We start from the raw sequence: 15,625 nt of genomic DNA on the forward strand, positions 1-15,625 counted from the left end.
TGAATATGGCACATATATGATACTTCATTTACATTGTGTGTAGAATGCTTCATGGCATAATTCATACCAATTTTGTTTTGTGGAACAACTAAATGTTTCATACAGACATTTCATATTCCATCTCTCTGCACTTGCATGAAACAGAATAGGCATTATAGACAATAAAGGCATTATATCATTTTACACAATCATAGGCTTGCAGTCTGATATCGTGTGTGAACACACAGAAATCGTAGAACTTATTTAATTTGACGCAGTATTTGTTAAAGAATTGATGTGATTAAGAAAAAGAGTCATAATTATTGATTAGCAAGTAATAGGGAATGTCCGTGATTTAAATTAAGAGTCATTCCACGTGAAGGGGACTAGGGGTCCCCACTCAACCCTCTCCATATCTAATGAAATTTGGTGTGAACATTCTACATGGTCTTCGATGGTTATACAGCAAATTTCAGTCCAGTATCTCCAGTGGTTGAATTTTTAGGAGTTTTTAGAGAGAGGCTACTTATCTTTGCATCACATACGAAGGTACAAATGTGCAAAGTTTGCCGGGCTTTTTTAAAAGTTATAGCAGACATTAGGTCATTTGCTTTAATATACATAGACAACTGTTTATGCTGAATCTCACCATGGCAGAAATTATGGGTTTAGCCATACCAAAATACAGATATAAGCCTCTAAAGTGACTAAAAAATTCAGTGCACTGTTCCAAGAGCCAAAATTTGACTGACCATTGCTACTTTTCATATGGACCAATCACACCAAAACTTCAGAGGGTTATTCCTACCTGTGATTTCTATATATGGATCAAATTTGATTAAGAGGATGCCTACATGAAAAGATATGCTTCTCCAAAATTGTCCAAAATTTTCTATGTGCAAATTTTAGGGTATTTTTGGGAGGCAATATCTCAACTGTGTCCTGTTCAATCCTTTTTTTCTTGCTACAGCTGGAAAGAGGATGCTTTAAGCTTTGCAAGCTATATTGTTTAATTTCTGGATCTTGCATTTTGATGAGTAAGAATACCTTTCAAAAGTTATTATTTTAGCACTTCGAGAAGATTGAAAAGTGAAATATTTTGCTGATTAATTTCCATAATTGATTTTTTATTCCAGTATGTAAATCAGTTTCAAACATTAATTTAACACATGTCATAAAAACAAGTGTAATACACTACACATCAAATTTGCAAAACAAAAATGCTGAGAGTCAGTTCCATTTTTGGTTAAACAGTTCAGTTTTGTCAAGGGCACATTGTGGATAACTGTATTGTCTACCTGATGATGATGTTGATGGTGCTTCTAAAGTCAAGAAAATATGTTGCTCAGGAATCCAGCAGGTGCCTTTAGCAGCTGGCCAGTGGGAGGAACAAGTAGAGCCACGTGGGACCATATAGCTGATGAGGACATCCTGTTGTTCATGTGAAACTTCACAAACATTTCCAACCCACCAAAAATTGTCATACATACATGCAACATATTGTCCTGGTTGTAAACTTGCAATCAAGATTGCTGGAGTTTCTTCATCTGCTTCGAAGGCATGAACTGTGAATGCTGTAGCATCACTGGAAACTCTGCTTACCCTGAGCTGATTACAATTAATTGGCTTAAACTGGTGATTTTCTCTTGTTCCAGGTATTGTATGTCCCATGGCAAACCTTGTTTCTTGATCAGGCTGGATTTTTTCAATTTCTTATTTTGGTACATAAAAAAACTTTATGCCTGGAATACTAACATCACAGAATTTGAATAAATCATATGGAGTCAATATTTGGTTATCTAAGGGCCTCTGCAGATTAGCATAGGCTGCTAGTATTTTTGCTGTTCCCCCAGTGCCATCACAAGGCGATTTACCGTGGATTGTTTAAAAAAAATTCCGTTCAGTAGTGATGCCAAAATCCTTTTTGTGCAGACATAAATTGATGAAATTTTTTAAGTTCTTGTAGGCCTACTGGGCAACTGAACCATCATTAAAGTAACACGTGTTCTTAATGTTTTCAATCTTTGTCTTTAAATATGCTATTATCTTTATTTGAAAGGCATGAACAGCAGTGGTTTCATGACAGAGACAGTTGCTGATCATACAAATGCTAATACGCTGACATTCTTTGTCCCCAAAATACACAACAAATGGATGTAATGTGGCCTGCTTATTTTCCCAATGAAATCCTTGCACTGCATCTTGAACAGCAAGTGAATAATTCTTATCAAAGTCTATCAATATCATTAATTAATTTTCTGCAAGATTTCTTTCTAGCTGCTTAAGGTATAAACTTTGGTGTTTTGACACGAAATGATGGCTTCTCAAATTGGTAGTTTTCAAAATTAGTATCTCCATGAAATCTTCAGCACTTCTCCGACATATCTGTAATGTATCTCTGTCAGTATGGACCTATTGCTTGTATTCTACTGTTTCTTCAGGATTATAGTCTTTAAAAGCATCTTCATGAAAAGCCTCTAGTTGGATTTTTCCTGAACATTCCTCACGACCTGACAATGCTGCAGCATACAATCTTTTGATTCCAAACTGCATACAGTTTTTTTTTCATCAAATCCTTGTAGTCAACTTGGACGGATGTTGCTGAAGCCAAGATTAATTTGACAAATTGCACATACTAAACTGAATGTGGTCCAGAAGCGCCAACTGTAGTACACCGTTTCAGCCTGAGCTCACAAAATTTTGAGAAGCTCAGTTGATTTCCATATTGTTTACAATAAACAGTGAACATTTCTTTCAGGTTACAAAGGAGCAGGCGTTTCTGCTTGTGAACCGTTTCCCCATTTGTTATTACTGCAACACATTCCTTTTTCCCAGGACATCAGCGAGAAAACTCATCGTCTTCAAAAAAAAAAAAAGTGAGGACTTTTGTTTTACTTCTTCACTGAGTTTTTTCCTTTTCAGTTTGCAGGTGTTACCAAAATTCCATCTTCCATCTTTAGTTTCCTAGCCTTCTTCACCTTTTTAGTTGAAACAGCAAATTCTTTAGCCATTTTTTTCAATAGTCGAGCTATTTGGGGCCAGGCTCAAAATTTGAACTTTACTGCAATTATTTGAAGTCTGAACCTTAATCTTAAGTTCTTCAATTAAGATGCCCATATCTTTACAGTTTGGGCACTCTTCTGTTTGTATTTGAGCAGTATCTACTTGGCTCACACCAGCAGCTGTGGCAATTACTTTAGCTATGCTGCCTTGGGTTTTCAGAAATTTGTTCTTTATGTTTCCCATTGAATCCCTTTTGCTGATCCGTTGAAGCTTTAATGGTGACTCGCCAAGTGATGGTAATGAAGTATGAGCAGGAAAGGAAGCATGAGCAACATCCAGATCTTCAGTGGATGATGATTCTTGCTTACCTTGGGGGATGATTCTTTGTGGGCCACTTCTTGTCTACATTTGGTACAAATTTTCTGACCAGATTTAAAAACTTCATTAGTCAGTAATGTTAATGTATCAGACATTGCAATGGTTACTGGTGTTAAAGCCTTCTAGATTTCGTTTTTCTTTACCAAACGGCTTGCAGCAAGTTTTGTGCAGGAATTGAAATTTTGTCATCAACAAGGCATTATGGTAGAGACAAATTTGGGCAACTTCAGTAAACTCAAGCCCAGACCTACATTGTAGAAGCTTTCTGTCCACTGGTGACATTTCCTTAACTGATCGTAGTTGATTTTTCCCACAATAGAATGTTGATGACTTATGACAGTCAGCTCCATCTGATCCACCAAAGTAGCAGAGTGCAAAGGTCTCTTGGTTCATTTTATACAATAGTTTATTAACCTATAACAAGCCGTTTTGAAAGCTTATTAATATACTGGTTTGAAGCATAGCAGATTCAGATTTGTTTGTATAAAAAATATACAAATCAGCATATCAAAACATATTGTTTTAGAGCTTACCTTCAGCTACAACAACTATTGATTATTCAAACACTCAGTATTCAGCACTAAGATTGTACAATGTCAACACCAACAATTACACTGTACAGAAGACTGATACTGTGAAAACTGCCAATAAAGAAAGCAACAACTGAAAGTGGTGATTCAGCAATGTATCACTGCTGCAAGAATAGAGCCTTACAAAAATATTGCTACTTCATAATGCTGATATAAACTGGCTGACAATGCATATATGCACTACCATGCGTTGTGGGGTTAAAACGTTCCAAAGCAAGATAGCTTTCCGTCATGATCTTCTAGATTTTATAATCTGAAGAGCATTTTCTGAGGTTTTACTATATTTGTATTCTATACTGGAAAATAATGTAAAACGCTTCTTATTAGCATAGTTACATCCCCTAAACCACAGGCAAATTGTACTATTAAAAGACACTACAATTACACTTTTTTTTATTTACAACTTCAAACTGTATTAATTTTTTGTATTTATTGATAATTCATTTTCCCTACTTTTGATAGGTATTCTTACTCATCAATGTGCAAGAGCCAGAAATTAAACAATATTATGTTTAGGTGTGGCTAAATCCCTATTTTTTGCCGGGATGTGATTCAGCATAAAAAGTTGTCTATGTATATTAAAGCAAATGATCAAATGTCTGCTAGAACTTTTAAAAATGCGTAGCAAAGTTGGCACATTTGCACCTTTGTATGTAATACAAAGATGAGTAGCCTCTCCTTAAAAGTCCCCAAAAATTCAACCACAGAACATACTGGCTGAAATTTGCTATCTAGCCATCAAAGACCGTATAGAACCTTCACACCAAATTTCATTAGATTTGGAGAGGGTCGAGTGGGGACACTTTTTAATATTAGTCCCCTTGGCATGGAATGACCCTTAAGAAAAACACCTATTTTAACTGTGCAGCTCAACTTGCTTCCACCAAATAACAATATCACCTTACCACACAGCTAGAGCTTAAAATTGAACTCAACCATGTTAGTCTTGTGTATCTTGCACACATGAAGCTTTTCCAGAGGTGACAGTAATGTTAAATGGAAAAAAAAAACTCCAAAGTAGAACTGGACTCTTTCATTTTATTACTTGACACTTGCATTCACAGTCATCAAGACACGTATTGTTTTACGGAAAAAGAGCAGTATATCTTTGACCTGTATAGGGAATCTGGGAGCCACTCAGAACTGTAGTTTGCGGTCATAATGGCATTGATGGGGAAAAGATTTTGTTACGTAAGTGTAGTTAAGTGTTGAGAATTCATGTAGCTTCACGGCTTTGGAGACTGGGCCAAAAGCATACAGGTGACTCCACAAAATCATATGTGGCCTGAAAGTATGAGAAAGATACAACCTGTCAGTGTGTACATAAATGTACAAGACATAGCTAGAAATCCAGTATGATTCCTATGAAAGGGCACAGCCGATTTCCTTTCCCATCTTTGAAATATTTGGAGCTTGTGCTCTTGTCTCTAATGACCTAGATGTTGACAAGATGTTAAATCCTAGTCTCCCTTCCTTCCTATGGCTAGAAATGACAGCATTAAGATAACAAGGAAGGTGATTTGGCTTGCTGGTAGTCAAGGGAGAAAAAAAATGTAAAATGTTTCAACTCTTCTTAGGCAGTTAATACTACCTTATTAGTATTTTGAAGTCAAGGGCAGGACTCAGTGATGTACCTTGGGGTTTGAGATTACTTTGGAATGAACGTAACACAGAAGATTATTATATAATAAAAGCTGTCATACACAAAAGGCCTGTATTGACCGCCTTTGTTTAGCTTCAGTCCTAATTAGGCAGATACTCAGAAAAGGGTCATGCTGCTCACTGTGCTGTCAGTTTGCCATGGTCTGTGACAATGAAGTGTGAATTTTCAATAAATGACTGTGGCATTCGTGCCAAAAGTGTCAAGTGGTAGTTTTGGTTTTCTCAGTAGTTGCGTGGGGATGAAGACTGGTTGCTTAATCTGTTTAGCTATTTGTCGTTCTAACACTTGGTCTAGTTTTGGTTGTATTTTGAAACTTGTTCTGCATTTGGAAGGTCGTTATTGATTACATTTAAGAAATGGGTCAATACTTTGTAAATAAGAATAAATGAAAAATTCGACCCATACATATTAAGTGCTATCATTATTGACACACATTGTTTTTTGTTGGGCAGCTTTGACTTTTACTTTATGTGAATGTCTTTTAATAATTCAACACAATACCCAGTTACTGTTTCTTTACTTTCTTATTAATGGTTGACGCATTTTCGAGTTGTAGCTCAGTTTTCAACTGTGACCTTTATTTACAATTATGGTTGTTTCTGTTTTATTATTGTGTAGTGATTGAAATGAAAGAAGTTGTTAACTTTACAAGTGATGGGATAAGCAGAGAGCTATTATTTTGATGAAAATTAATTGCACATTCCATGTTTGATTTTTGTGTGTCTGTGGGGGGGACTGATTACGTAATACAGAAATATTTCTGTTGTATTTATGACTGTATATTCATTATTTATGTCTGTGTGTTGTATGATCTATTGTCTGTGTATCTCTTGGCTCTCTAATAATATGCTGAATTTTGTGGAGGTGGTTTGGATGTTGCAGAATGTGAGCTATTTAGCAATGTCTGCCACATTGTGTGTGCTGTTATAATACGTGTGCAGCTGGAGATTTATGTTGTATATTTAACCGTAAGGGTGCCTTGTGTTTATAGTAGTGTATTTCAAATGAGTATTTTTTGTTAGCTAGGTCAAAATGGTTATTAAGAATGTTTTGATAGGAAATGAGTATGTGATCTTATGTTTTTAGTCCTTCGATGAACTCGATTTTCTTGCCTTTTCTAGGTGTATGGAATATCTACAAGTTATTTTTAATTCTCCATTCACATGAGTATTTTAGGATTAGTATTAGTAATTAAAATATATCTCCTTATACAATCTTTCAACAAAAATCTAAATATATAGGTACAGGGATTTATAGTTTCTGTCTGTTACCTGTCTAGTTGCAGATATTTTTTTTAAATTTGTGTAACAACTAATAATGTATAACTAATAATAATAATAATAATAATATGACTGGTAGTAATAATACAGATGAGTATTCATAAGTGTAAAAAATTTTTTTTTGGAAAGATACCATTGTAATCAAGTAAATATTAACCTACTAAAAGGAGATAAACAGCAGCTGTGTAGTAAAACTATACAGCAGCAGATTCCTTGCTATCTTCCTCCATTAAATTTAGATGGCGTAAGTGTGGATAGCATTAAGCAAGTAATTGAATAATAACAGTTAGTACTATGGCACTAACAAGGCACTCGTGACACAATAAAACAAGAGAGGAACATTTCATTATTATTATTACTACTATTATCATCTCACCCCCCCCCCCCCCCTCCTCCCTTCTGAGACTTGGGGATTGTAAGTGAAATGTCAAAACACCCCACATCATGTCAGATTGGTATGAATAAATATACCCTTGTGTACATAATACATATATTTCAAAATAAATAGACAAAATCTGACAACAGTTGAGTTTCAAATATCAGATAAGTCAGAGGATACTCAAACACCATTTTGGGATTGATGATCCAATGGGCCCACAGCATTGAAGATAGCTCTTAGAGGCATTATGTAATGAAATCCAAATTTGCTGCTATACGAGTTTAATTTCAAATAGATTGTCATCTTCAGACCATCTGCAAAAGTTACATAATATTGTATTTTATTTTTTTCAATGTTTGTTATTGTATTTTCAGGTACACAAACTTTGTCCTTATGTCCATATATCATCAGTTGTTGCTATCACGGTATTCTGTTGCAGCATGATTTAGATTTAGGACATTTATGTTATAAGCTGTTTTGCAGTTTGTTGCTGTTGTTAATCATCATTTCTCATAATTTTTATAAATTGACTTTTTATTGTCAAATTTGGCAGATTGCTAAATATTACAGTTATTACAGTTGCTATGATGTGTTTGTGTTATCATTTTGGACTGCATGATGATTTTTGTAATTGATGTGTCTGTGGGTAATTGCTTGTGTCTTTGCTTGGAAATTCAATAAAATTTTGCATGAAATACATCAAAAGATAACAGATAGACACAAACAGAACCCACAGACACATCAATTACAGAGATCATATATGCACCCAAAACAATTATATCAACACACTGTAACAACTGTAACCATATAGCATCTTTGGGCAACTGTCAATCTGCCAAATCTGATGATAAAACATCAAATTATAAAAAATTATGAGAAAGAGCGATTAACAGCAGCAGAAAACCGCAAGACTACTTATGTTATAAGTGTCCCAAATTTACACTGCACTATAACAAAATACAGAGTGGCAGCGACCACGGATGATGTATGAATGGAAGCACAAAATCTGTATATCTGAAAATATGATACCCAACATTATAGTAAAATGAAATTAGATATTATGTAGCTTCCGCAGATGGTCTGAGGATGGGAGTATAGTCTAAATGGATTCATCATAGTAAAACGCTAACCTCCTATATCAACAATTTAGATTTAATTAAATAATGCCTCTAACATTTTGGGAGCACAGTGGTAAGATAAAGAATGATATAAACCTAAATAATGCCTCTAACATTTTGGGAGCACAGTGGTAAGATAAAGAATGATATAAACCTAAAGGGCACTGTTGAAGAGATGGAGTAAAAACTTCACAAACTAATACACTTATTAACCATCTTCTAAAAAACCAGCAAATCTGTATGAAGCCATCTATCATAGGCACCATTATATGAGAGGGGTTTTCAAAAGAAAAGATATGGAACAAAACTGTGGGTATAATTGAAGCCTTTATTCAAAAGTAATCACTGGAAGCCTGAGCACAACTATACCACAGCTCTACAAGCCGAAGAATTCCCTGTTCCCAGAAGTCCTGTGGCTGTGAAACAAGCCAGTCCTCCACTGTGTCCTTCAGTTCATTGTCTGATGTGAAGCACTTTGCTTTTTTTTTTTAATGGACCAAACGCATGGAAGTCGCTGGAGGCATGTACGGCTGCAAGTGGATGCTCAGGCTGCTCCCACTTGAAGTTGGTCATTATGCTTTGTGTGACCTTGGAGACGTTTGGACATGTGTTATATGGAGCACAATCATTCCCTCCTTGAGCAGAGCAGATCAGGCCAGGCCATTTGCTCTCTACCAGTTTGGTTGTTACGATGTTTCATACCTTTTCATTTCAGCACTTCTTATAATGGCAAGATAGGCCGTCTGTTGTAACATTTCTTTCCAGCACATCAAAACAGACACATATAAGAGGGGCTGAAGCCAAAACCAGAAAAACAAGAGATGGTTTTCTTGTCCCTGCTATTTGTGAACATTATGCCATATGAAACTACATACACAGTTAATTTACAGAATACAGTCAGTGTGGTCTAACCCTTCAGAACCAAAAGAATGACTAAAATGTACAGAAAATGATTGTATGACCTAAAGGCCCAGTGTCAATGGAAAACAATTTAATTATCTTTATAAAAAGCAATAGACCTTATCAAAGAATACTCATATAACTTAAGAATCACTAACCACTGTATCGCAAAATGTGGTAAAAGACATGAAACATTTTGCTATAGCCAGTGCATGGATCACCTGTACATAATACTGTATTATATATTCTAAATACATCGTAACTGGTATCTCAGTGTAAGTGAAATAATACAATGGAAGCACAAAGTCTGTGGAAAAATATTTCATTATATTCATAATGCCAAACAATAAGGCTGTTGTTTGACAAACAGTAATAGGAGGTAGTATGAGTGTGGTGCAAAGGAACCAGAAGTAGAGAATGTTACAGCAAATTAATACCAGTCACATAAGTAATTTAATACAAACAAACAATTAGTAACTTACTCAAATAAAAATAAGAAAACGCCAGGTGCTGTAATCTGCCATTGTAAGATAATCAGTCATATGACACCTTTAAAAAATATTTTACATCAAGATTTGCCTGTCCTAAACAAGGAATCTGCATGACGTGGAACACAATGGTCAGCAGAAGCACTCCGTAATAATTATACCAAAGTTAAGGGTTTGACATTGGGCTTATGTAAATATGCCAAACTGTTTTAAATAAATCACTGAAATTATTTATGTAATTCCTATTTTTAAAAATAAATCAGTATGTTCATTGAAAATTTTATCTGGTATTTAAGCGTATTGGAGAGTATTTCTGTTTAGTCAAGCAAAGTCATGCCTACACCCTTAACGGCTTTATGTAGCAATTCTGTTTGGTCTCTCATATTACCAAACAAGAGCTTGTGAATTTTTGAATGTGTCCCTCAAGTTAAATTGTTATTTTCATAGGTGTGCTCTTTGGACCTAGTTTTAAGCTTTCTCCCCATATGACTTATGTAGAAACTGTCACACTGCAGACATTTTATTTTATAAACACTTGTGTGGTCATATATGGATTCATTCTTAATAGTATATTGTAACTTTGGACCGAGATTATTGCCAGTCTCAAAGGAGACAGTGATGATACTTTTCTAACTAATTGCTTATTTTTCTCTGAAACTAATATAAAATGTGGAAGGGGCAGCATATCCAATTTTCTCTCTGTCATTTATTTTCTACAATGTAATTTTGTTTGAGGCTGCCATTTCTTTTACTTTAATGTCCTCCTTACACAACCTGTCTACAAAAAAAAAACGGTCTATAACCATTTTGCACAGCTATGTGTTGTAATATAGTAAGATCAACACTAACATTGTCATCTTATAGCAATAATCTAACTGATCCTTTCAACATTTAGTGAAAAAGCGTATGCTTGTAGATAATGGGGTGGCAAGAATCGTAATATATAAAAAAAAGGGTGGCTTTAGGTTTACAAAAATTTTTGTAGTGATGTTTTATTTATTTGTTTGTTTGTTTCTTACTCTGTTGGTCTGTCTGTGAAAGCTCACAAGAATGCAGTGTTGCCAATTCCCCTCCTCCTCCCTCAGCCCCAGTCTATATGACAGTTTGTGTTATCTTTCTAAACAAATCAATTAATTATTAATGGCATCCGTCCATTCTTGAGGGATGATGGTGTAACATGCTTGGTTCAGAGTCTGCAGTGTCTGCTGTGGCTAAAAAGACCCACTCGAGAGTGGCAGTCACTACTGCAGTTTGGACATGTGAAATTTGAGAGACTTCGAACAGAAGCCGCTCTGTCTCTTCGCTTTGTCCTCTTCCTGATTTGTTCCTGTGTGCGTTCGTCCTCTGAGAGCTTGATGCCGTTGTGCACAGTTACTCGCCACTTGACATGGTCATCTGCAATGATTTCCCAGCGACTTGGATTGATTTTGGCCTTGGTCAAGTCTCTCTTGCAGACATCCTTGAAACGAAGATGCGATCGTCCCACTGGCCTCACACCCTCCTGAAGTTCTCCGTACAGCAGTTGCTTCGGTATCCGTTCAGGATCCATGCGCCTGACATGTCCCAACCATCTTAAACGTCGATGACTCAGGAGTGCAAAGATGCTGGTTGTGCTTGCATGATGAAAGACTTCGGTGTTGGGTACTCTATCTCTCCAAGAGATCTGAAGGATCTTCTGGAGACAGTGGAGATGGAAGCTGTTGAGTTGAGATTCATGCTTAGAAAGAGTTGTCCATGTCTCACAGCTATAGAGAAAGGTGCTTATAACACAAGCATTGTAGACTTCTAATTTAGTTTTTGTGGTAAGCAGTCCGTTGTTCCATACTCTGTTTTTCAATCTAGCCATGACAGATGATGCCTTTGCGATTCTGTTAGTAATTTTAGTGTCCATGAACAAGTTGCTACATATTGTGAATCCTAAGTAGGTAAGTCATCAACTAAATGGAGAGGATTGCCATCAATGCTGATGGATGGAAGGTTGGTAGTGCTCTGCGCCATGATCTTAGTCTTTTGAAGGCTGATGAGTAGACCAAATTTTTCACAGGCATGTGATAATTTGTTAATTATATACTGCAGCTCATCTTCTGTGTTCGCTACTAGAGCTGCATCGTCCACATGTAACAACTCATGGATAACAACTGTATTTACTTTGGTCTTGGCCTTGAGGCGAGCAATGTTGAAAAGATTACCATCAGACCTCGTATGTAGATACACTCTCTCCTCACAGTGTTTAACGGCAAATCTGAGAAGAAGGGAAAAGAAAATCCCAAATAATGTAGAAGCTAACACACACCCCTGTTTCACACTGCTATTAACAGGGAATGCTTCTGATGTTTTACCGTTGAAGCAGATTGTTGCTTGTGTTTTCTCATGGAAAGAGACAATTATTTGTAGTAGTTTACGTGGGCATCCAATCTTCTGCAACAGTTTGAGAAGCCCATTTCTGCTAACTTAATCAAACACTTTAACAAGGTCAATGAAAGCAATATAAAGTGGCCTCTGCTGCTTACGACATTTCTCTTGTAACTGTCTTAAGGAGAAGATCATATCTACAGTTGATCGGCCAGGCCTGAAGCCACACTGAGATTTTGGGTAGATTCTGGAAGCTAAGATTTGTAATCACATTAGGATTACTCTTGCATAGACTTTCCTGGCTACACTTAGTAATGAAATGCCTCAGTAATTGTTACAGTCACTTCTGTTCCCTTTCTGTTTATGTAGAGTAACTATCTTCTAATTCCTCATACTCACTGGGACATAACCTTCTTCCCATGTGGTTGTGATAAGTGGATATAAATGTTTGAGAAGAACAGACTTGTTATACTTAATAACCTCTGCAGGGATCCCATCTTCACCTGGGGCCTTTCCGTTAGCAAGAGAATCTATTTCTCGACTGAGTTCTTCCATTGTAGGCATTGCATCTAGTTCTTCTATAACTGGCATTTGTTTGATGGCGTCACATGCATCCTTGCTAACTTCATTCTCGGCTGCATACAACTCAAGGTAGTGTTCAACCCAGCATTCCAGTGACTTCACCCCTCTTGGACTTCAGGGGAGCTGTTTTTCTGACAGTTGGTCCAATTGCTTTCTTAATACCATCATACATTGCCTTAGCATCCCCAGAATCGGCCGCTTTCTGTATACCTGCACATAAATTCAGCCAGTAGTTATTTGCGCATCTCCTGGATATTTGCTGTGCCCTGTTCTTTGCTTTTCGTAGGTCACCTCGAGTTCTTTCATTTGGGTTTCTTTTGTAAGCAAGCAGGGCTTTCCGTTTAGCCTCAGTGACTGGTTCCATTTCTTCCAAATTTTGCTCATACCAGTCCTTATTTCTTTTTCCTTTTATTCCATAGGCCAATACTGCTGAGTTGTAGATTGCACCTGAGAGTTTTGCCCATTTCTTAAAACATTCCTCTCTGCTTGCACGTTTCCTGGGAAAGCACTTTCAAAATTACTGGCAAAATCCTGCTTTCTTTGTGTGTCATGAACATGATCTGTGTTGATTCGGGGATGACCTCTCAGTTTAGCGTGGTAATATTTCTTAGGAGTGAGCCTCAGTGTGCACGCCACCAGGGCGTGGTCAGTGTTGCAATCAGCACTATGATAACTTCGTGTCAGTAGCACATTTTTGAGACCAGTACGCCTAGCTATGACTAAGTCAAGTTGATGCCAGTGATGAGAGTGCGGGTGTCTCCAGGACACCTTGTGCTGATCCTTAAGCTGGAAATATGTGTTTGTCGTGCAGAGTCCATAAAAGCAGCAAACTTCAAGCAGTCTCTGACCATTTTCATTCATTTTTCCCACCCCATGATGTCCCAGGCAATTCGGCCATATGTGCATTAAAGTCCCCTAGAATATACAGTGTCTCGGTGCTAGGTACCTTGGCTATTCTGATGCTGAGTAAATCATGAAACAGATCCTTCTCTTCCATGCTGGATGATAAGGTGGGAGCGTACACATTTAGGATGTTGACAGTGCCGCTTGAGGAGCATATTTTTAAAGCAATAATTCGCTCTGTTCCACCGGATGGTGGCACAGTACAGTCCAGGAGGGTGTTTTTAACAGCAAATCCTATGCCATGAAGTCTTGGCTCGTTTTGAGACTTCCCCTGGCAGAAGAATGTGTAATGATCCTCCCTGATAGAGCTCGCATTTGGAAGCCACGTCTCCTGCAGTCTCGTGATGTCAGCATTCAAACACTGGAGCTCTCTGTCAATTACGGCAGTCTTACGGATAAAACCAATCTCTTGGGCATCATCATTGTACCTTGGACACATGGTCCTAACATTCCAAGTGGCAATACAAAATAGTGATTTCTTTATTATTTCCTTTTTTTTAGTAAGTGTACTATATCAACCCGCTTGTCGAAGATTACTTCTAAGCTCCACACACCCTGTGAAGCAGGCGGATAGTGGCGGGACAGCACCTTATTGGCTGGGGGTTGCCCAGCTTGAGGCAGGCGGTAGCTGTCCAATGAGATGCAATGATCTCTCCCATCGTCGGAAGTGGCCCCTGGCACTCAAGTCTGGAGCCAATCAGACAGAACTTATAACAAAAGGCACAATAGTAATACTGCATCATTTTTGCATTATGCATAAGTTCTAGGTTTTTTCATTGCAACCAAGAAACTCAGTCAACATGTAAAATGACCTTTCCATAAGAAATTTATTCAGAGGCTCCCTAGATGTGAACTTGTTATCAGGCATACATTTAACATCTGTAGCCAGTGTACTGCACATCCTCTTCCACTATTGTCAGATTTTTACAATCATTGTGTAAATTGTGCCTTCCCCTTGCACTGTATTCAAGATATTCACTATTTCTATTCACCATGTAGCGGAAATGCTGAGTAGCAGATTGGCTCAACAAAAAGACTGTCACAAATATACCTTTTGGCCAGTAGGGCCTTTGTCAAAATTAGACACACACACACACACAAATGCAACTGAAACTTACGACTGCAGTCTCAGGCAACTGTGGCCTCAGTTGCCTGAGACTGCAGCCACGCATGTGTGAGATGCGTTTGTGCGAGTGTGTATTGTGTGTGTGTCATGTAATTTTGACGAAGGTCTTACTGGCCAAAAGCTATATTTGTGACAGTCTTTTTGTTGTGCCTATCTGCGACTCAGCATCTTCGCTATATTGTGAGTAGCAACTTCGCTATATGGTGAGTAGGAACTTTCCTTTTCACAATATTGTTCCATTCCATCCTGGATTTTCTGTTGTTTGATATTCACTATTTCTTTTATACAACTCAGTATTTTTACTGATGAAACACATAAGTGAGCATGTAAGTTGAGAAGTATTAACAAGAACATTTTAGTTTCCAAAAAATATTTCTGCCTCTAGATCTACAGTCTACACCTCTCATTATTTTTTTTTGTTTTTGGACAAAGAGTATTTTCTTTGCTAGTGACTGGCTTCTCCAAAATATAATTCATATATCATTAGAGAATGGAAGTAACCATAGTATGCTGCTTTCATAGTGTTAAAGTTCCCACTCTCAGAGGTAAAATGTATGGCATAAATTGATGAACTGAGTGTCTTGTGGAGATTTGTTGTTTGATAAGATCAGTTTACTCTGCAGTCACCCAACCTGCAGGTCCAGGGGTTAGAACAGGCTCGAGGTATTCCTGCCTGTTGTAAGAGGTGGCTAAAAGGAGTCTCACACATTTTGGCCTTTATGTGATGGTCCGCTGTAGGGTTTGATCTCAATTTTTCATAATTTTCCCGAAGAGCGAGCCAGTTGGGGGAGGGAACCTACATGGTGCATGGTGTCCACCATGCGCTGAGACGTCTTGCATCCTTCGTTGACGTGGATCTGCACTTCCAATCATTCTCCAGCTGT

At 37.4% G+C, this 15,625-nt stretch overlaps 1 protein-coding gene across 1 annotated transcript in view; it reads left to right on the top strand.

Moving 5' to 3' along the window:
- LOC124804944 (cyclic AMP-responsive element-binding protein 3-like protein 1) overlaps positions 1-15,625 on the top strand; it is a 64,209-nt gene that overhangs the window by 1,107 nt on the left and 47,477 nt on the right. The window lies entirely within an intron of this gene.

The sequence above is a fragment of the Schistocerca piceifrons genome, chromosome 7 (genome assembly GCF_021461385.2).
Source record: "Schistocerca piceifrons isolate TAMUIC-IGC-003096 chromosome 7, iqSchPice1.1, whole genome shotgun sequence".
NCBI classification, from domain to species: Eukaryota; Metazoa; Arthropoda; class Insecta; order Orthoptera; family Acrididae; genus Schistocerca; species Schistocerca piceifrons.